Source organism: Hippocampus guttulatus, chromosome 2 (genome assembly GCF_054856545.1).
Source record: "Hippocampus guttulatus isolate MCC_2025c chromosome 2, RoL_Hgut_1.0, whole genome shotgun sequence".
NCBI lineage: Eukaryota > Metazoa > Chordata > Actinopteri > Syngnathiformes > Syngnathidae > Hippocampus > Hippocampus guttulatus.
The window spans coordinates 28,915,630-28,938,872 of NC_141262.1; the positions used below are offsets into that span (position 1 = coordinate 28,915,630).

The 23,243-nt window shown below is 47.3% G+C and overlaps 1 protein-coding gene across 5 annotated transcripts in view; it reads left to right on the top strand.

The window, feature by feature from the left end:
* The window catches only part of pcdh7b (protocadherin 7b), a 100,372-nt gene that overhangs the window by 21,208 nt on the left and 55,921 nt on the right, over positions 1-23,243 (top strand). The gene's annotated exons all lie outside the window — the stretch shown is intronic.

A 23,243-nucleotide genomic window follows, 5' to 3' on the forward strand; every position in this document is an offset into this window, starting at 1 on the left:
ACAGCAAGCATTCATGTTGGAATGTTATTCAAACAAGCGCCAGGTCCAATCTCTGATGGGAGCGTTTATCGAGAGCACCTGGCTCTCCGGCGCAGCCTCCCTCCCCCAGCCCGTCTAGACGGCCGTTCCCAGCATTGCCGGCGTTTTATCAGAAATAAAGAAGGACCTCCTGCATACTTTCAACAAAGTGCTTTCGATATAAAGCCGCTGAGATCAAGAGCGTGAGACTTAATTCACAAAAAGCGGGTGCGCGTTTGCCTGCGGATGTAATCGGTACTGTAATACGACATTTTATCGGACTTTGAATCTGCGAAAACGCGTTCTGTCGTATTGTTTTCTTTATGTGTACAGGAGGATTGACAATAACTTGCAGGAGTAGCCCCTCAGGGTTCACCGTCTATCTGAGCCGGAGCAAACCAACTTTTTTTTCTCCTTTTTTTTATTTTTTATTTTTTTTAAACATGACAGGCAGCAGGAAGATGGCAAGGGGCAAAGTTGCGTCGAGTGATAAAACGTGCGCACAATGTCGCCGGCTACGACCTTTGAGCCCTTTTTGAAGTCACCCAGGTGTGGTTAGGATGGAAGAGGTGGTGCTTAAACGGCAACGGCACCCACCGGAGACAATCTCGTCCTTCCTGCCGTCACTTTTATTGCCAGCAAGTTCCGTGCGGGTCTGATCGAATGTGACGCTTTGAATCAAATTGCTAGTGGCGCAAGGCGACATCCCCGAAGGCGGCGACGTGCCAAGGCTCAACAATGGGAAAAATAAAAACCCGTTCTCACTTTTTGAGGCTAATTACGAGGCTTGGTGTTAAAAAGAAGCACATAAGGGAACACATCACGGCGGTGGCGGTAGCGGGGGAGCGAAAAAGCCTATTAGTAATTACACATCTTTAGTGATTCACCAGCACATACGCAGTCTTTTCACGCAAAAGAATTTGATCTAAAAGATTTTGAAATTCCCATCCAAGGAACTAAACAAAGACACACTGGTGTACTTGCATGAAATTGACACTATGCCGTTTCTTTTTTTTTTTTTTAATGGTTGTTCATTGATTTCGGTAATATATCAAATTTATTTCAATCCGTCAGAAAATGCTGCAAGTCGTGCAGAATTTGAGCGTGGTGCAAACCAGGGCCAATAAGCATTATTTGTGATCTCATCTCCATTTCTGACTCCTCCAATCGCTCTTCCATCATGGGCAAGGAGGCTCATGTGCTGAAAAGGACAAAGATATTGATCTGCACTAGTCTGCAATTATTATTATTATTATTTAATCATCATAATCATCATCATCATCAATCAGGAAAGCATTCTGTAGCTTCCAAATTGGAAGCTACAGAAAATGACCATCAACTGCACTTGGTCCTGAATTCGCCATGCCTGATCTTGCCTTGTGGCTTAAGGATGGCGATGAGGAAGGTAAAGGAGCAGCTTCCAAGTACACACTGGGAATTTTTGAATGACCTGAAAGCAATTAGACCTCCGTCTTCAAGAAGTATGGACTGAAATCTCGCTGCGCTCGAAGGGTCAAAACCTCCAGATTTGAAATTTACCAGTGAACACACTGAATCTAAATGCCTGACATATTGTGACAGATATTCTCTCTACTGCTACGTGCAGACCAAATCCGTCGCGAGCGTCCCGCCTTGCTTTATTCGCGAGCGTTTGACCGCTGCAGCGACTACATTCGCGCACACTGGAGAAGAAGGGGAAAAAAAAAAGTAGTTCACGTATGGAGCTTGTTCAGTCATTTCAAAAGCATACATTTTGGAGCTGCAAAACTGTGACTGTGAAACTGCAAAGACTAAACCGTTAGCCTAAGAGTCCAAATGTTCCCATTCCAGAGCTCGCTGAAATAATAAAATAGCAAATAAACAACAACATGAAAGCATTTCATGGCGACGTATGACCTTTTCTTGTTGCAGTATGTGTTCTTTTGGAACAAAGAAAAGTGCGCATCTGCAGCCCAGTCACAATGCTATTTTTGCTTTGAATTTTAGTTCAATGCCGCATCGAAGAAGCGATTGCAGCTAGCTTCCCTACACAGGGGCATGTCATGTTTGTTTTGGCTTTGTTTTTTTTTTTTTAAAACCCAGACATCAATAAAAAATAAAAATAAAAAAAGTACTTCTGGTAAAGCTCATGTAAGCCATTTCTTGTCTTCCGTGTAGGCTCCCCGCCCCCGCCATCTTTTCGGCACTGCAATGTTGCATCACCTCACTAAAGTCTACATAAGGTTTCGCTCATCCAATGCGTTATACTCGTCTTCTTGTTTCCTTCCCTGTTTAAAAAGCGAGCGCTTGAAAACGTCGGCGAACAAAGCTGTGAGCGGGGCGAAAAAATTCATTTGGTTTCATAAATTAAACATACATTTCGCTCCTTACCTCGTATTTATTTATTTTTTTTGGGTTGCGCTTTCATTCGCTCAGGATAATGAGAAAACTCGTGTCCACGGCAGAATGAGGAGGGCTCATTTGTAAGCGCACCACAGGGTTAGCAGTCAGCAGAAGAGAAGAAAGGCCATGTTAGCATGGATTCCCTCATTTGACCATGTTTCGACTTCTGTCACTTTTTTAATGAGCCGGCCACATTGTTTCCTTAACTCATTTTCTCATTCAACCAAGTAGCCCCGCCCCTCACAAAAAAAAAATAAACACTTTCTTGCATGGTTGCAACTTTTTGTTCTGCAAATCCGACTAAATATTGACTTTGTTTTTGTGACATATTGAAAATCAGTTGATTTTGAAATCCCCAACCTTTTGTGACCAAAGATCTATTTTTCAAGCAACCGACCTCCCGCGATCGACCCGTGACCGCACATCCATGCATACAGACGCACGTGCACATGCAAGCCACGATGAGCCAACGTCATAACAGCCCCTAACATGAACAAAACAGAAAAATGAAGTCGATATAAGAGGCTGTGCAAAGGAAATCACGCCTATCTTCGTGGAGACCTGATGCGAAGGCACGCGATGCACTTTTGCAGCATCTCAAGTGCAGAAACTATCGTATGTATGTGGACCATTTGAAAATGCTTCTCTTGGCGCTCCAGACCGCCATTCTTTGCCATTGCCATCGGTGAATTGTACATGAAACAGACTTCCTTGAGAGTAATAATAATAATAATAATAATAATAATAATAAAAAGAAGAAGATAAATCGCAACAGCTCTGATCGCAAACTGCAATTGACTGCTGAACTTCCAATGATGCAGATCGTGCGGCACCATAGGTTCAAGGTGACCTGCTTTTTTTTTTTTTTTTTTTGTGAAAGTGAAACTGATAGGACGCTTCGGGTGCAGTGAGCACCTACACAAAAAAATATATCATCAGAATAACCCACACACAGACACACAAATCTATTAGGGCCAGTACGCGGGCTACCGGTCGGTCGCGTATTGAGCACCCCTGCCCGATGGCATTTAAGTGTGCACACGTTCAGTTATTTTGGATCGTGAGGTGGTCCTTGGACCCTTAACAGCGTTACAGTGTCAGTATAGTTCCACGTTTACGTCACTAATGGCTGCCCTAAAAACCTGCTCATGTCCCCGTTATATAAGAGCTGGCAAAGACATGAATTAGAGCCCATTGACTAAATCACACTTTCAACTTCATTACCGAGGAGGTAGACAGATACATTAAGTCCCGCCTGCATGTGAAAAATGTGTCCACATCAGCATTTTCATCCAGAGCGGGCCCTTTTAATGAGGGGGGAATTTTTATACGACGCTGCATTATTCAATTAGGAGGCAGAGGAAAAGTCAAGCCTGCTCCCGTGGCGCTTGCAGGAAAACACCAGGATGGAAAAGTCACCCACAACGTGCGGGATTGACACACACGGTGAGGATGAGAAGTGGGTGAGTGGCGGGGGGTGGGGGGGGGGGGGGGCTATTATGGAAAAAGGACAATGCAACGGAACGGCGCATACGTTCAGCAGCGGGCGGCTTAATAATGCGGAGCCGCCTACGCACGCAGGCATCAACCTGCATATGAAAGCAGAATGATAATAAAGCATTTCTGCTGGACTGGCACCGCACACATTAGCGCTGATGACAGTTGTTGAATTGCAAATGTCCTCGACGGGATGTTCTTGCTTCAGTGCGTTATTAGAGCGACTATTTAGCATTTGCTCCGTTTGCCGGAGTCGGAAAGGCTCGCACTCAAAAGGCAAAGGCCACTACTGTTTGAGTCAACTCAACAACGAGGGCGTTTACCATAAAATCAGCGAGGGAACAATAATGCCAAGCTATGCTACAGCAGCCACGTGCACACATACACGCGTCACTGCGAGGTACACCACGTGCACACATACAACTGAGGTACACGCTCAACATTGAAAATGGTTCGGGGAAAAAGCTGCCGCACAAAGGAAATGAAAGGACAAGGAGACACTACTCAAGACAACCACTATACAAAAGTAGTACAGTGAAACTCCTCTACATGAAACCTACATGGGCGAAAATACCCCCTAGTGTGAAAAAATCTTCATGCATTAACACCATTCCCACTTTCCTGCCCCCCCATACAATGAAAAAAACCCTGTTGCGTTATACGAAATCTTTTTCTCCGCTCTTGCCTCGCGATGAGATTCACGACAACAAAGTCTAATCCAACAGCGACCTCTTCTGCTTCGTTCAGAAACGGCAACAGCAACCACCACACGGGTTTACACATGCGCTTTAGTCCAGGAAGTATTTGTTATTGTTAGTTTCAGACACAGCAAGAATGTTCAATTGCTAAAATGGCTCCAAAACGGACCTTTGGATGTCAAGCAGCTAAGACAAGAAGAGCTCTGACACTGGAAGAGAGGGTAAAAGTGATCAAAATGAAAGACGGAGGAAACAAATTTTGACAATAAAGTTGCATCCAATCCAATCCAATCCAAAAAATAAAAGACATTATCCAAGAAATTGATGTAAATGAAAGTGAATGCTGATCATAAATATTGCAATTTCTTTCCCTTTTTTTCTTTCTACACTGACTATATGAAGTGTCAAACAAGTGTATGCTCATACTTATGCACTATTGGAATAAATATAAAGAGTACAGATACATTTGTGTGTGTGTGTGTGTGTGTGTGTGTGTGTGTGTGTGTATGTTTACATCTGAGATCAAATTTGCTACAGTGAAAAACCCCCTGTTGTGAGAAATTTCTTGCTGCAAACATGATTTCGTTGTAGAGGAGTTTCACTGTATTAGTTTCTCTGTATTGAATCTAAAATATACCGTATACTGAGAAACGTAACAAGGAATGGTAGCTCAAAAATTCTAGTGCTTGTTCATGCAGGCATCCGGATCACTCGGAGATTGTCCACATTGACCGTCAGCTCACAAAGTTGGCCGAAAGAGCAGTCGCCAGTTGGTGTTTGTTCCTCACGCTTCAAGGCAATCCAAACCCAAACAACAACCGGGAATCAAAAAGGCAAAATGACGGGTCGTTTCGTGAGGCTCCCGGAGCGGGATGAGCATACAAATAGCCCCGTTTTGTACGTGGGGGAGGGAAATGGAGAGAAATAGAGAGAGAAAGAGAGAGAGAGAGGCGGGCAGGCTGGCTGGGATTGCGCTCAAAGTCTTTCAAATCCTCCGAGGCGCTGGCGGCCGTCATGTGCCAAGTGGCAAATTGATCATGACATCGCGGCGTGGAGAAAGAAGAAGCCGGAGCGTACGAGCATGTCAGAGGCACAAAAGCAGCAACGAAGGTCCGGGGAGAGGCGGGAACACACACGCACACACATGCAAACGTACCTTAAGGTGCTGGAGGAGCCGTGACTTACAGGTTTTTGCCCTACATTTCTTTAAAAACCCTCACATGGTCCCAGACCAAAAAATATACTGTATATATATTTGTTGATATATACTGTAGGTTTACTGTCAAACTAAATACAAAACAAAGACGACACGTTTGGTATTTCAAACAAGCATGCAAAGTGGCGTTCTACGAATGCCTGCGAGTTTCACGCTGACACACACGGCAAAACGACACAGAGGAGCTTTGGAAACGAGCATTTATGTTGGCGTAAGCCTTTGCGTCATGTATATCTGAACACGCACACAGTAAAAACATGGTTTTGAAAATATTGGGGGAAAAAATTGCAAGTATGCAGGGGCCCAACAACAACACAAAACATGCACGTGAAAATGCCCATTTAAAAATGTGATGCTCCAAATAATTCTTCTTGTGTGAATCCTAAAAATCATTCATCAGTCCAATTTCAAGCCTCACATTCTCCATTTCAACAATTCAATCGGTTTCTTAGCATTTCAGTGATTTTTTTTGAATATCATGTAAACACATTACTTTGCGGTTTTCGTATCGTGTCAACCAAATTATTTCAAGGCGAGGAAAAGGTGAAATGAATTCAAGAAAATGTGTTTTGCTGTTTTGTTTTTAATCATGCGGATGTTTGGTGGTTCATCTGCACACGAAACTCAGGCATTGGCATCGGCGTGATTTTGCAGTTCACTGCGGGTCCACAGACGCTGCACTGTTAATCACACTTTGCAAGCCGCCATTTGACAGAATTGCTACTTTCTAGGTTCAACATCCCCTCCTTTAGAAGTGTGCTTCTGAACCAAAGTATTATACTTGAAAACCTTGGAATATTAAAGGCTGCAACCATATCTGGGTGAATCCTCGCTTTGCCTTTTATTGCATTTTTTTTTCTGGTGGCGAGTGACCATCTGGATAAAGCCTGCAGGATTTAGTCATCCATCCAAATGGCAAAAAAGAAAGTAAATCTGCCACTGAAGTATTAGGTGGGAGGTCAGACGAGGGGAGGGCTTAAGCCAAACAATCTGCCGCTCCGAAGACACGCGGCAAAACGGGGCTTTCAACCTGCTGGCGTTGAGCACGATAAAATATTCATCATAAAATGTTTTATATGACAGGCTGTTTTGTTTTGGTTGAGTGAGAGCTGAAGCCTTGGCGAGATGACAGTGTGTTTTATGTCAACTGTTTTAATAGTTAATCAGAGGGCCTGTTGCGGAGAGCGGCTTTGCTTTTGTTGGGACTGAGCGGAGGGCGAGAGCGAGCGGAAGGGAACGGGTTGCCCCACCCGCTCGCCGGGGCAGTGGAGCGGCCCCATTGGGCCAACGTGAACGCTCAGCAAGCGGACTTGCAAGCGGTGCACCTCGCCACGCTCTCGAACCCTCCCATTCCTTCCGAGATAGAAAAAAACCCCAAATGGTTGCTATGTGGAGAGTCGGGTCTTTGGAGCCTTTGGGAAAATTCAGAATTCATATACTGTACGCGAGGAAAAACGTTGTACTCTGCCAAGGCTGTCATTGGACAGAAGCAAATCGATCTTCACAAGAGGACAAACAGAATTCTAAAATAACGCCATCGACCACAACCGTCATTTTGACTGTTGAGCTGTGGCAGTGACTTTGCTTTGGGGTCAGACAATCCTCCATGAAGCGTCTCCAGTCTGTCCAGAATGCTGCCGCTCGCCTCTTGACTGCTACTCGTATAAAGAGGGAGCAGAGAACTCCGACTCTGGCATCCCTTCTGTGGCTCATTTTAGAGTTCTTTTGAAGATTGTATTATTTGTTTTCTGATCTTGAAATGGCCCAAGCTGACCTCTCAGAGCTCCTACGCACATGCCCGGTGCCTCAGATCTGCGGACTGGGCACTATTAGAGGCAATGAGAACTCAGCAGAGGCTCAGAGGGCATCGAACCTTTTCCGTTGCGTGTCCCTCTCTTTGGAACGACCTTTCACTGAAAGTTTGGCAAGTCCCCGGGCTGCCCAGCTTTAAACTTTGTCTTAAAACTCATTTTTATTCTTTGGCTCAACATAAGACTTTGTGCTCTCTTTTGTCTTCATTTTTAATTCCTTGTATTATTGTTTGTTTTGGTGTGAATTATTTTTGCTCCATCTACAGCATTTTGGTTGTTTGAAAGTGCTCGAGAAACACACTCAAGTTGAGCCGAGTAAATGATGTCATACAAATGAATGAGAAACAGGTGGCGGAGCGCCCATTGCGAGTTAGCTGTTGTAAAATATACGAGTGTCGTGCCATGAAACGGAGAAACGGGAGGTGTGTCGCAAAAAGACTTGACTGCACTTCACTCCGAAGGAACAGGGAGGAAACAGGAATTCAGAACACACCCCGAAACTCTTCATTCCATGGACGAATTATGTCCACAAGCACCACATTAGCTGATTAGTATATTGATTTTGACTCTCCGGCCTGCCCTGCCCAAAATGGCACGGCTCTCACAGCTAACAGCCGAGATTTTACGGCAGCTTTTCAATGCAGCCAAAAATCAATGCCACCGGTGGTTGCTCCGAAAACCCGGAGGCGCCGTCCCGGCAGCGCAGAAGAGTTGCATTAAAATGAACTGGCGGTCGCAGTCGTTGTAGCAATAATGACTTGTAAACATTGTTACTGTTTTTCATGCAGTAAAATTGCAACGTGCGGCATATGTGTCGAGAGACGTGAAAAGCCAAAAAAGCCAGCAACATTGTTCATCTGGAACACATCAAATTTGAGAGCTGTCAACACGACGGCTCTGGTACTTGTCGTGTTCTAGTCGAGGGTGCTCCCAGACAGTGAGGTTTTCTGGTCTCTGAGGTTCAGGGTCAGACTGGCAAACCGAAAATGGACATCGAAAACGTGACGGGGGTTGTATCACGATCTAAATTCACATGAATACTGTACTTCGGTTTCTTTTTAATCGTTAAATTATGGCGGCCTGGTGTTGAATGGGTTGGACGTCCGCCTCACAGCGCAGAGGAACAGGGTTCGATTGCAGGCCTCGGCCTTCGCGTGTGGGGTTTGCATGCTCTGCCCTTGCGTGGGCTTTCTCCCATATTCCAAAGACCAGCACCATTTTTTGTGTCTGTTTTTTTCTGGAAAAGGGGTACATACGTGTAACCTGTGATCAGCCGGTATGGCCCGCCTACTGCCTGAAGACGGCTGGGATAGTCTCCAGCAAACCCGCGAACCTCGTCAGGATAAGTGGATCAGATGATGGATGGATGGATGGATAGATGGATAACTAATGACCAGGGAAAACGGCAGATTCCAAGCTTCTGTCATCCACTGTTGGGCCAAACCTCACATGGCTTCTTCGGTTCCTTATAACCCCAAAACTGTTGTGATTGTTTGTCTGCTTCGCCAACAGCTGATGACGGGTCCAGGGTGTACCATGCCTCTCTGCCACGAGTCAAGAGTCGTAAAATCAAACACAACCCGAGAGTTCAAGATTGCTGAAGGGTTCTTTAGTTAGGTCGATAATCCTATGCTAGCCAAATTGCTAATCTGGAAAATTCCCCAAAATACAGCGGGCTGTCAATGGATTGAATCCCTCGCGGCAGGTAGCTGCTGGTTGACTGTTGAGCAATAGATCGGCAGTAGCAGTTCGAAAGACGACACTCCCCAACCTCTTCTCTTCTTCCGTGACCAATTAGCAATTCCCTTTCGAGTCACCGCCGCGTCGTGTTTTGACAGCTCACATTTTTTTTTTAATTGACATTGAATCCTCCTCTCTCTTTCGATGGCCTTTAATCTCGCTCGTCAAACGGAGGCTCGAGCGGAGCATTAGATAAAAGGCCTTTGCGGAATCGTCGCCGTCTCTTTGACCTTGATTCTCCGTCCTCGCGAGCGGGGCCTCGTTACCAGCGGAGCGGTGTCACCAGTCAGATCAAACGGCACACGCAGAGGACCAACAAATCCCATTAGAACACCTGATAACGTGAAAAAGGGACGGAGGGGAAAGCGATAATGACGACACATTTCACTCTTCTGGATTGAAACTTCCCCCTGAAAACGAAAGTTTGGCCCTCAGCTGTCACTCTTATGTCCAATCCCAAGAACCGTTTATAGCCCCAAATTCAACAAAAGCTAATCCGTCCCCTGAGGGGGAGCTGGGTTCTTTTTTTTTTTCTTTTTCTTTTTTTGGTGTGTCGTGTCTCAAGAACAAGGCAACAGCCCAAGTTTTGAACTCAAAGAATACTTTCTTGTTTGGATTCACCCAGGTCAGGCAACTGCGAAAAGAATCTCGCTCGCAATTCAGCAGACAGTAGAGCAAAACCAAGCAAAATATAACTAAGTACACAAACAACTGGAAATGTTTCTAACGGCCAATATTCAGCGTCGGAACCCCTAACACCCCATAAACGATACTCCCAAAACATTTGAGATCAACCTCACGTGGTTCTATAACCCATAAAAAGAAATGGCTTACATTGATGGCATCTTAAGACATGAAAGAAGAAGGACCAAACCCCCCCCCCCCCCCCAAAATTTCAGTCACGTTCTGCAGAAACTGAGCAAATCGCAAATGGGCGACGGTTGACTGGAGTTACTTTTCGAGAAACAACTTCCCGCCGTTTCCTGGTTCGTATTTTGCATTTATTTCATCTTTCTTCTCTCGATCGCGATGCCCTTCGTGGCGGGTCAAGAGCCAAGAAAATGTTGTCTTAGTTGCCTAAGACGTTGGATTCCGGAGCTCCCCGGCGAAAGCACGGCACTTTTTGTTCTTTTGAACGTCGTCATCTGACGCTCAGCCCGCCAGCTCTGCCTTGGAAGCACCCTCTTCTGTCAACACATTTCTCCACGAAGCCACGTCGATTCCACCTCTGGCAACAACAACAACAACAAAAAAACGTCTTTGCTGTTTCAATGTCACCGACAAGAAAGACGGAGCGAGCTTCTCGACACACCGCCTCCAGTCAATCGAGCAGGTAGCTACCAAGTTCAAGGGCGACGCGGAAATGCCTCTGGTAGTCAGCGCATTTAACGCATGTCGGCGTGTGAAAATCACGTGGCTTTGTGCGCATCGCTGTTCTTTTCCCGCCACCTTGTGAAGGTGCAAGCGGTTTTCATTTACAGAGCCGTCAACTTCAATGACCGGAGGGTAAGGGTGCGGTAACGTATCATCCGACGGCTTTGGGGTGACATTTGGCAACGAACCTAAAATGGCTTCGAACCTTCGACGGAGGAACATAATTTGACCTGCCAAATGTGCAACGTCCACACGTTGCAGGCTTTGCTCTTTTTTTTTTTTTTTTTTTGCACCGTTCTGGATATAAACGGCACGATTCCCAACAGGTCTTTTCAAATATCAAGCAGATCAAAGGTGCGCTTGTTTTTTTGTTTTTTGTTTTTTCATTCTGGCAAAGCTCACAGTTAGCACTCGGGCGATTGAAAAAAAAAAAAAAAATTCCATAATGCACAACGTCCCCTTGAATTTGTCTGTGAATGATGCATGAATCTTCAGAAAGAAGCAGGCAGATGCAGGATGTCTTCGGTTGTCTGCTGGTTTGGATCGACTGAAGTTGTTGTCTTGTCATAGATTAATTAAAAGATTGAGACCAAGGAGGAAATAAAATCTCTGCCGGTTTTTAATTATTAATTTTTTTATTATACAGCAGATCAAAGTGGTTGGAAAGCCCGAGCAGCCCACATGGCTAAAATGTAAAATGTAAGTTCACTCACAGTGGACACACGCAGTCCCTCGCACGCACTTTCCGTAAGCTCCTTTGTGATCCTCTTCCATGCCTTTTTCATTCATCTTCCCCCTCATCTTTTCGATCTCATTCTTTTCATCGACTTTCATCTACTTTGGTGTACCATTTTTAAGCCACCCCCTCCCTCCTCCGCCCCCCTCGCTTTCCAACCCACCGCCTCCTCGCTCTGCCGTCTTGGTCTGCGGATGGATTTTTTTTTTATTGGCCGCAAAAGAAGACGCCTGCTTTGTCCCCATGCCGGATGCTGAAGTCTGACCTATTTTGGCTCCAAGACTGGGAGGCATCTCTTCTTCCTGCCTCTATTTTACCAAGTCGGTCAAGCAAAACAAATCGAGGGAAAATCCTCACTCCTCATCCCCAAACAAGTTGGGGCCCAAGTTTCATGGCCCACCAATGCAACTGTTTGTGATTCGAGACCGGGGGGTGTCAAAGTTCAGGCAAGGTTATAGTTATGGAAGCTCTCAGGGGGCCACTTCGAGTGAAAGCATATCCAGCTGCATTTCAAACCACTGTTTGGTGCACACCTTGGTTTGAAGCGGACTACAGCCTGAACTGGTCCATAGTCAGTTCCAACAAAAAAACATTCATCCCCACATCCACATCGTCCCCGAGTGGGAACCGATGCCACTCTGTCAGGCTCACAAGTCGTGCGAGTGGACCGCCACAGCAATCGGGACGGTGACTTGATGGACTGCTTATAGCGAGTGTAAACGGAAACAGATTCAGCGACTTCTGTCCTCTCTTTTGAAAATGCTGATAGCTGAAAGCTGATAAGTGGAGCTGGATGTCTGGATCTGGCCCCCAGGCCTCGAGTTTGACACCTGTCTATTTGCCTGTTTGTACTTTGCAGCCGCACACCTGTTGGTCGTTAGATAATTAGCGGCTTTAAAAGGACTCCCAGCCCGAACACTCGCTGTCGGCTCATTGTTTGTTCGTGGCTTCTGTCATGTTTGTTTCAGTCACGTTTAGTTCATTATGTTTTAGCTTCAGTCATGTTTTGGTCATGTTTTTGTTCTTGAGAGTTTTTAGTTTCTGCCATGGTGTTTGTTTGTTACTTTGGATTTGTTTTGTTTTCATTTCTGTGTTTTATCAATCCACTTCTTCAAATACACCCCCCCTCCCTCCTGCCTGCTTTTTGGGGTCCACCACCACCACCTTGCTATGTGACACAAAATATGTCAGAATATCACAATATCTTTGCAGTGAAATGTATTTAACATTAATCGGGACCACGTCCTGGTGGAAATCGTACATGATAAGTCGAGACCGATCATCCGGTCTTTAAATTGACTTTTGCATATTGTGTGTGTGTGTGTGTGTGACCCCGATGATAATGACGCTATTAAATCCTTCACTTAAGCTGACTTAGCTCCCTCCTCCTTCACTGTCTTCCATCTCTTTCACTTCGGTTCCCCTCCCTCACACGGCCAAACGCTCACTTCCTTCCCAGGCTGCATTATTAGCGCACATTGCGCTCTCTTGCCTCTGCAGAAGCCATTAGCCAAGATTAGCAAAAGGAAGAGAGCCCCGGCTTCTCTCTCGCTCTCTCTCCCTGTCTCGCTTTATTTCTTCTTTCTCGGAGCTCGCTGTAGCCGCCATGCGGGATGAATGATTACCATCCATTATAGGGGCCATATTGTGCTGACAGAGGCAGCTTCGGATCCTGGTCCTGGCCATTAAGGAAAAAAAAATCTGAAAAGACTAACTGTGCGTCAGAGCAGCGGGCACATGTGCGTTTCAAGGGAGGTGACATGAAGGCTTTGGAAGCAAAGAACTCTGAACTGAATTGGTTATGCTTGTGTGGAAATATAAGCTTGTCTTATTGTCTCAAGCTCCGAAGAAGCGAGATAACCGACTGTTCTGATCATTTGAATCAGGTGTGCTGCAGCAGGGAGAGACGGAAAACAGGCAGGATGTCGGGACTGGAGGACTCGAGGAGCGAGTCTGGACAGCCCTGGTCTGGGCCGTAGGTTGTGCGGGAGTCGTGTCGTGTGAGGACACAAAAGATGCGGCGTCAAGTATCTTGCTCCGGGAAGAGTAGCGAAAAAGTGGCTTTTACAGCCATTCACTTTGTTGATGTCGGGATGCAAATGTAGCCACGAGAGAGTCCCAGCAGGGTAGAAGTCAATGTGTTGACAGTCCAACAGCCCGCCCCCCAACTGCTAATGGATTCAAACGCGGCGGGTAAGGAATTGCATCACTTGACTTGGACTTTCTATTGTTACTTCTCTTTAACTTCTATTCTCTGTTTTGGGGTGGGAGCGGCATCATCCAAAAAAAAAAAAAAAACAACAACGACAACAAAAAAAGGTTGCACGCAGTTGATAAGAGCTTAAACGGCGCACACTGCTGTGATTTCCTTCGTAACTGTGTGGAGGGATTTCTTTCGCCGCCCCAAGCCCCCCCCCCCTTCTTCCTCAACGCTTTGCCGCGCCGCATTGCAATGAGTTTGTCCCTAAATGCACTGTCAATATTCCTGACAAATCTCCAAGGCATGATGTTGTAAGCCGGCAAAATGACGAGCGGCGGTGACGTTCCGTTGCTTTTCACTCTCTGGGCATTTTGTCCCGTCGTCCAGCAAGACGCCATCTTGAGTAGCCCCTCTTCCCACTCGAGAAGCAACCCCTCTCCGTCATCTATGAAATTGGTGACAAGGGGGAGCGGATTCTATTGTAGCTTTCCTGCATTCGTGGATTTTGGATTCACGTTATGTTCCTTGACACTTTTGGGTACGTCTTGTGATCCTCGACGAATCCGCCGAACGTTGCGCTCGCTTTGCACTTTGGCATTTTGTCCATCATCCACCACCGAAACATCGCGCGTGACGAGAACCCCCAGCGATCGAAGGTCCGGATCCTCTCGCCGCTTCCCGGCCTTTTCCACTGCAGACGCATCCTCCTCTCCGTCGCCGCTGTCATTCTGGCTCCACTCTCCTCCCCTCTTTATTTACAATCCATTTTTCTCAACGTTCCCTCTTGCCAACAGCTCCCGTCGCTATCTCTTCCACTTTTGCCCTCGTCACTCTTTTCAGTCTCTCTCCACTCAGCCGTCCTCGTCTCTTTTGGTTTTCCCATCCTGCGCTCGCCACCGCTTGTGTTTCTCACCAGTCAATAATGAAAATTGCTCGCTACCTTGAATGAATTATGGAGGCCCCGGGTACTTTGTTTGAAGGCGCCGCGGTGTCAAATGAAACGGCCGTGGCCATTTTCTACCTGCCACGGGCTCTCGGCCTTCCTTCACGATCACACTCGGACAAAGCAGTGGCCCGCGTGGTGAGAACGCACCAGCTCGCACTCGTGATCGACGACGGCGCATCAAGCTTTTACCAACCAACCTCCTTTGCTTTCCCTTTCCCTCACCCTTCCTCTTCCCTCCGGTCATGTATTATGAATGTTGCCTAATTACTCGGCCCGGATTGCTTCTCACGGGTTGGCACGCGCATTTGTTTGCTTTGTATCTCTTTGCCGTCGCGCTTGTATGCAAAATCCTTGCGCGATTTTGTTGTTTGTTCTTTTGGCGCAGCCGTGCTGAGATCAAACAGCGAGCAGATTGAAGCACCATCCGCGGTCAACCCTCGAGTTGATACACACCAGGAAGCAGGAGGGAGAAAGGAGGAGCGCAGGGGGCGGGGTTACAAGGGGATTCTAATCCGAAAAGCCTCTTGGAATCTAAAAAATAAAATAAAATACAGTGGTGCCTTGACTCACGAGTTCCTCAACGTCCAAGTTATGCGCTGAAGTTTACTGTGGAACACACATGACCGTTCACGAGCTAAATACTATCACAGTATGAAATGTTATGCTCGCACAACTAGCATTGATATCGGGGCAGTGAAATCATTGTTTTGTTGTTGCGGACCTGGAACGGATGAATGATTGATTTTTTTTTCCCCCTTCATTTCAACGGCGACATCACCTTTGAGATGCAAGCACTCCAAGTTACGAGTATGGTCACAGAAGGAAGTCAACTATCATGAATTAGAGCTAGCATTCGTAGTCCAATCACTTGCTTGGAGCCGGTGACTCACAAAAGCCATCGAGCGGACCCACGAGTGGGAGGACCTTTTGAAAATGCGCTCAAGCTCTAACTGATGGCCGCGTCGCCCAAGTGGAATTCAAAGAAGAGCGATAAGAAATTGTGACGGACGGGCCCTTCACACTGCCTTTTTCATGGCCGAGCCCCAAAATGATCAGCCAATGATGGGCTCCGCCCGCATCAGATGGCAGAGTCCAAAAAGCTTGTGTCAAGGGGTGAAAGCCAGAACCGGAGCGATGTCGTTTTCTTTCCAGACCACCTGTTCAGGGATTCAGGCTCCCAAATGGCTGTTTCAAACCAAAATGGCCGCCTTCCGATACAATTAATACTTTGTCGCCAGGGTCCTTGAGAAGACCTTGTGAGTTCGCTCATGTTACTCACGTCCTTGGAATTTGGTGATGAGAGGCAGAACTGGTGACCGGCCAATATTTTCAAATCGTCCAGGCCCAGCCTTCAAGCAAGTGGGCCACAAAATGGCCGCCGAAAGATGAACATTTGTGTTCATGAGAGAAAGTACGTTATTTTTAGTCGCACGTAATGTTTGCAACTTCCTCATCAGTTTTAGGAGGTCATGATTGGGAACTGGACACAGACCTTTGCAAATATTGATTCCTTTGCAAGCATGACGACACCCCTGAATATGTGATTCCGAATCAGGGTACATGGAACCATTCCAAGCACGGCCCTCAAAATGTGCGTTTCAAATCATCCGCTTGACAAATGCGTTACGACGTGCTCATTTCGGACGGATTCGGAAACCAGCTGCAATCCAAAAGCGCGGCCACCCGCTTTTCTGTGTCACATCCGTTTAGGCGCCACGTCAATCGACCGCAGAACGCGCCGAAGTGGGCTTGCGTCATGCTTTTTTTCCTTCTTTTTTTTTTTTTTGGTGGGGGGGGTCCTCACTGCGTGGGCGCCGTGCGGTTGTGTGCCACAATGAATGTGTGTGTGTGTGTGTTTGTAAGATTACCTTTTTCAAATGAACAACAACAAAAAAATAGATAAAATGCAAGGCATTTGCATATTTGGAGGCAGTTGAACTATTTTACTGCAATGTAGCATTGCTTGCAAGAGCAAATATTCATTTTATTTCATTTTTTTGTGGGAAAACAGAGCGGCTGCAAAATGAAAAACATCGCTGACTGAAAGCCCGTGAGAGGAGCTTTGGGGGATCTGATTTCACAGACGCTAATGAGCATTCAGCATCGGTCTCCGCCTCCTTCGCCTCGGCGACTAATGCGTGACTGACAGGCCATGGGGTTTTTTTTTGAGGGGGGGGCATTGGGCTCGAGTGCCCCCGATCATCAAGCATCCCTCTTTTGGACACCTGTACCAGTACTCCACAAAAAACACTCTGTAGATCTTTAGGTTTTAATCTCAAGGGATGATTTTGGCCAAGACGTCGGAGGGTGGGTGGCAGCATTGGGGAACATTGTGTTTTTATTTTATTTTGCCAGATTACTGAGCTGCCCGCATCGGTTGCCTGCTTAAATTAGCCCAGCAGGGACATGCCTGCGCCAAAGAGGATTGTTTTTCATCGTCAAATTTGAACATGATTTCGAGCCACTCCACAGTTACCCGTCGCATCTCGTTTGTCTTCCGACCGATGGAAGAACATACTACGACTCCACTCGTGGGGCGGGTGGTCGGTGCAAAGGATCAGCAGTCCCAAACCAGCAACTCTGACTTGATGAGCGACGACGGTAGCAGTTGAAAGCCTTTCGCATGCTTCTCAGATGGCAGCACCGTGCATTGTTCCCTGAGCTGGCCAAATTTCTGTTTGTGTATTAGCTCGCCTAAGCCGATAAAGGGACTGAGATCCCTTGAAACCGTTCCAAAGCAATCCCAAAGCCGCCGTGTGTACATCCGGCAATAAGTCGCGCGGGTATTCGAAACCGAGGTTTGCCCAAAAAGAAGGCCAACCCAACCCGTAGCGTTGTCATCAAAAGATTCAAGTCATGATTCAAATCAATGATTCATGATCTCTTGAATGAAAAGGACCTGACGCAAATTCAGACGGGCGCCGGAGGAGCTAGTGCACAAAACACAGTCGGTGTTATTACCAACAGGGCGAATCTCCTGACAAATTCCCACCAAGAAACTTCCCATGACAAAAAAAGAAGCCCAGTGGCAGTAAATCATGAGAAACTCGGCTAATCGGTTCGCTGCGTTTGTTTGATCAGCCCGCCATCAACGTTGCATTGTTTTCACTTTGCAGGTATGGCAAGCAAAGCCGCCGCTAAGCCAGGAGGAACCGGCAGGGTCACTGGCAAAGATCTTGCATTGTTAATCCAGTTCAGATTCCGTATCTAGGGTAAACCCTCAGAATCCGTGCACGGACTTAAGACCCACGCGGGGCACGTGATGAGCCTTGCCCAGATGTCCCTTGGAGAGGACAAACAAGAGGAGGTACACCATTTAGAGAGCAAATACACGTTTAGCGGCCCTCACGCTCATTTTTATTTGAACTCGGCAGCGGTGTCAGTTTCCTAAATGAGGAATTTGTCCGAGACCAAAGAGAACCTCCAGCTCGCATATCTTCATTTTGCAGCTCAATACGTTCAAACGGAAATCCTATTTTATTCATGTGGATTCCGGCGGTCTCTTGCTATCTCCATTACTCCCCTCCTCAACCCCCCGCTCCCCCTTTCCCCACCCTTCCTTTTGGACCTCCTCCGCCTGCTGCTCTCTGCAGCGAGCGTGCAAATTAATTTTCAACTTGTTAATTCTCTTTGAAAAAAAAAAAAAAGGAGGGTGGAAAAATGGGCAAGGAGAATTCAAGAAGCGAGCGCAGGTCTCCTGTTTGATTTGCAGCCTGCCGGAGCGCAGCGTGTGACCCGCCGACGTGCGAATACGCCAACCTGATCAACTTTTAACAAGACTGTGACACTCTGGTTGAGATGGGCCGTAATGGAACAGAGCAACGGCTGCAACCCGACACGCCTCGGGCTGAAGAGGGTCACGTAAAGGAATGCGGGAATTAAATAGACCTCGTTAAGGGAAGAGCGACAGGGGCATTTACTCCCCGAGTGAGCGCGCCAGATACCAGCTCCTCCAAGGTCTTATGTGGCATCAAACCGTAATGTGAAACGTAGCGCTAACCTTATCGCGCGGATTTACGACCCGACAAGCCATTCATCTCGTTCGCTCCCTTGTTAGTATTACGCCTCAGCTCCAAAGTATTGAGATAAGCAGAGCGGGATACGGCAGAATTAGGCAGCGGAAGGGAGTGTGATGGATGATTCGTGTCGAGTAATATTCCTGACAGATGGACACAAAATGGAAATGCTGGGGGGGAAATGGAAAAAAAAAAAACTAACCCTAGTTTGCTAATAGTGACGACGACATCTGGATGGGTTTGGGAGGAAGGACTCGGTTACAATGTCATGTTCCAGTGGAGGAACCATTTCAATATGAATGCTCCACTTGCAGACTGCACTTACGCGCTTCCATTAACACGCAGTCGAATACAGCCGTGCGCAAAAACATTTCAATGAACGTACCGTGACGGCTTCAGAGCAGAATCGAAATTGCCTGACCAGAGAATTTCCTATGGCATGAAGTGCTGAACACCCGATCAGCCGTTCCACACCACGCCGCCACGAGAGCTGGACTCAGGGACTCAACCGAGAACCCAATCATGCCGATAAATGACAGGTTGGATTCACTGCCTCCAGGCTTTTGGCGATGTTCCCGGTCATGGTTTTCTTCTGATACCGCAGATCAAACCCATCCTTGCTGCAGCATTTGACACGGCACCGCCGACCTTTTGCTGGACAGGACCAAAAAGACTTTCCGCACACAGTCAATGATTCAACTTCATGTCCAGAGATGATCCTATAGTTTCTTCCTGCACTTGACCAGCAAGTCTCCCCTTAATAAGTATAAGAACACATTTCGTTTGGAGAGCGCTTGTCGAAAGAACTAACCAAAAAGAGAAATCAAGAAACCTCCATAAATCTCTCCATCCCTTTTCAACAGTGCTTTTCCTGAACGGGGTCACGGGGAGTTGCCGAAGCCTTCCCCTTTGGGCAGAAAGCAGACGACACCCTTTACCGATCGCCAGTCCATCGCAGGGCACACGCAGAGACAAACGACCGCTCGCAGCCACATGCGTACCGTCAAGAAGAGGGAACCGATCGCACGCTGCCCGCAAACAACTTAGGCGAGTGGACCACTATCCCATCAGCGACAACATAAATCGAACAAAACAAAACGAGTACATTTGGAAAAGCAAAAAGTAGCTTGTTTCAATCAAGGGTAAGGCTAAATGTGTAGCGTGAAAGAAATACAAGAATTGAAGAGGTGATTAATTGGCGGTGCCGCCGAACAGTTTTCCAAGCAGATCGGGGAGGAATTATCACTCATCACAGCCCGCGCCACCGGATAATGGTTCGGGATAATCTTTTGGAGAGACCCGGTGATCTGGCTTTTGTGGACTTTAGTCAGAGAGAAGCGAAAAAAGGCTTCACTCTGACCCGATTACGGAAGGGGGTACCCTCCTTCAAAGTTACAATGGACTGTTTTCAAAGCAGATCGGGGGAGGAGCTACGGTGACAAACCCATCCCACACCACAGGACTATCGCTCATGGCAATCTTTGAAAGACAGCCAAAAACCTGCCCTCTGCTAACTATGGTCACAAGCCAGGGAATGCTTCTTCGTGTGGCCCGACGGTGGCTATGTGAGCACTTTGAACAAACAGGCCCCTTTGGGAGAATGCGTGCCGGCGTGGAGAACGCCACCTCTCTTGATTACCTGCAGCCATTCACGCGGGACCATGCTTTTCTCTCTGATGAAAGGCGCATCCGCACCCTAGCAAAGCGGACGCGATGCTTTGAAGACAAGCGTGGGCGGAATCTGCAGCCTTCGCTTAATGCCCCAGATTCTTAATAATGTGGTCAAGAGAGCACAAGGAGGTTTCCTTTTTAGCCTTGAAAAGCCAGACAGATCTAATCAGTGCTTTCGGCCCAGTTTCAGATCAACCACGGCGAGCTTCCTCGGCGTGACCCCCGACAACCCCTCAATTTACACCGAGGGGGAGCGGCCATTAGCGTGGAAGCCCGCTGCGCGATTTCCTTGGGTTTCATCCAAGTCCAAGTGGGGGCAAGAATGCTCACAGTCTGCACTGAAGCAGAAATCACCGCTACTTGGTGTCGTCATCGGGACGCCGAAAAGAGTCACAATTCCCCGTTGACGAGGTACGAAGCAGAGAAAGCCAAACATCATCCGAAAAAGAAATCCTCAAGTAGAGTACGTATACGGCACTTGAAGAATCGGCCGAGGCGTTGGAACAAGTTCAGACGAAATGGATGTGCATTCGGCTCCGTGGCTCTAAATTGCCATGTTTGATTCGGTTGTCACTGAAAATTTCAGCAAAGGACACGGCATACCGGCAAACCTGATGCCATGCCGCCGTATTGATTCTACATCAAGGATACTTCAGTTCTCCGTACTCGTCACTATTATATGACATGTCAGCCCCGTGTCACCTGAAATCAATAACCACCTCGCAGTCACTCGCACTGCATTCCATGTCACCATCAACACTCCATCGGTTCGTATCGAGGAGCGAGTGCGCCGGATGTTCTTCTTTGCCAAAGAAGTCGGCTGCAAACGTTGCTAATTACCGTATTTTTCAGATTATACATCGCTCCGGATTATAAATCGCACCAGCCAAAAAATGCACAATTAAGAACGAAAAAACATATAAGCCGCACTGGAGTATAAATCGCATTTTGGGAGGACACTTGTTTGATAAAATCCAACACCAAGAACATACATGCCATCTTGAAAGGCAATTTAAAATAAAAATTAAACTGAAAACAACACGCTGAATAAGTGTACGATATGCTAACGTTACATGACGCGAACGTGCCTGGTATGTTCAAGTAACATATTAAGAGATATTTAGACAACTATAGCGCAAAGAACATGCTAACAAATTTAACAAACCATCAATGTTTTCTACGTCGCTTACGTCAATATAGAGTCTAGAGCGGCCTCTTGTGGTTTCATGTGAAAATAACATGATAAATTATATAATAATGTGTTAATAATTTCACCCATAAATCGCTCCAGAGTATAAATCGCACCCCCAGCCAAATTATTAAAAAAACTACGACTTATAGTACAGAAAATACGGTCTAAATTTGGAACGCCGAGTTGTCGGATTGGTTTTGAATGGTGATTATTGAGTGGGAAGGGGGGGGGGTCAATGAACGTGTGAAATGCAAAGAGGTCGGGGTTCCCAGGACCAGTGAAGGGAGCGTTCGGTGACGGTGAGGCGCAGCCACCTGTACAGGCTAACAGGAGGGGGTCTGTTCGACAGAGTGGGGGCCGGGGGGTTGTGGAACCGGAGCTGTTCCATCTGGTGGCCCGCTCACCTTCACTGATGAATGGAGCGTTCCTCGGATAGCAGCTGTTGCTAAGGCGATGGGCGCGCATGCACATGAGGGAAACTTGCTGGCGGTGCGCACACACGGGTGTCCACTCATTACAAGGGCTAAACTTCTTGCAACCTCACATCGGGGAAATCCATTCTTTATTCCGGACCGAGCGATGGATGAGCGGCTTGCGCGTCTCTCACCGAAGACTCCAAGTTGTTGACAGCTGCCACTGGCCGGGGACTGGTCCGGGGTTTACCCCGCTCCGACTCACCCTCATGAGAACAAGCGCGACAGAAGTGGGGATGTTTTAGCAGGAAGTCGGGGAGAGCGAGAATCGCCCCCTTCGTTCTATTCTGTGACAACTTGCAACAAAACAGCATTAGCTTGTTTTTGGCAGTGTTATTCCGCATTATTTGGACTTATCGTGCCCAATGACAGGCGGGAATAAACGCGTGAGCGCTAATTGCGTTGAGTGGCCCGAGCAAAGTGGCTCCGTGCCTCGGGAGCACAGCAACTCCAAGACCCCTTCTCCAATCTGCCATTAAGCAGCCCCCGAAATGGCCGGCCAGTCAACAAGTGAGTTAACGAGAGCTAATAAGGCCGACGGCGAAAAATGAAGGCCTCAGAGCGTCGTTTTCCTTTCACAATTCGGTGGCGATAAATCGGGCGAAACTGTTAGCAAAGTGCCTCCGAGGACCATTTTACATGCGGATTAGCGCCCATATCGCCATGATCGCCAGCTGATGTGACGGCTTGATAGAGTCTGTGTCTTTGATGCCTCGTGAGGCATGGTGGGGCGGGGGGGCCTTATCCCTTTTTCAGCCGTCTTTTGGAACACGCTGATCCGGCTTCTCGGAGCCGGTGGAGATGGTGGAGATTGGATTGTAAGACGTCTGCGTATCGCTCCTTGCCATTTATATCATACACCTTGTAAATAATAGCCTTGTCATGCCGACGGATCGGGGAAAACAATATTTTCCCAGCCAAATACGCCAACGCATTTTTGAGTTCACTCGTTCGGCACGTCAGCAGCTCCCCGCCGTGCTTCTTCATCTCCCGCCGCGCATCTTCATGATCTAAAAGTGTGCTTTTAGCTTCATTCCATTTTCATCCATCAAGCAAGCGTCGGAGAGCTTTGACCTCGCCCGATCCCGCCGACAATAGCGAGGCCGCAGCAGAGGCGAACGGGCGACAGTGACAGAGATGGCAAGTTGCGAGATAAGTTGCCATGATGAATGCGGACAAGGGACGGCGAGACATGACGGGGGAGAAATCCGGCAGTGGGAAAAATAAAAAATAAAAAAATGGCGCCGACGCAAATTCTGGCGGCCCATCAAAC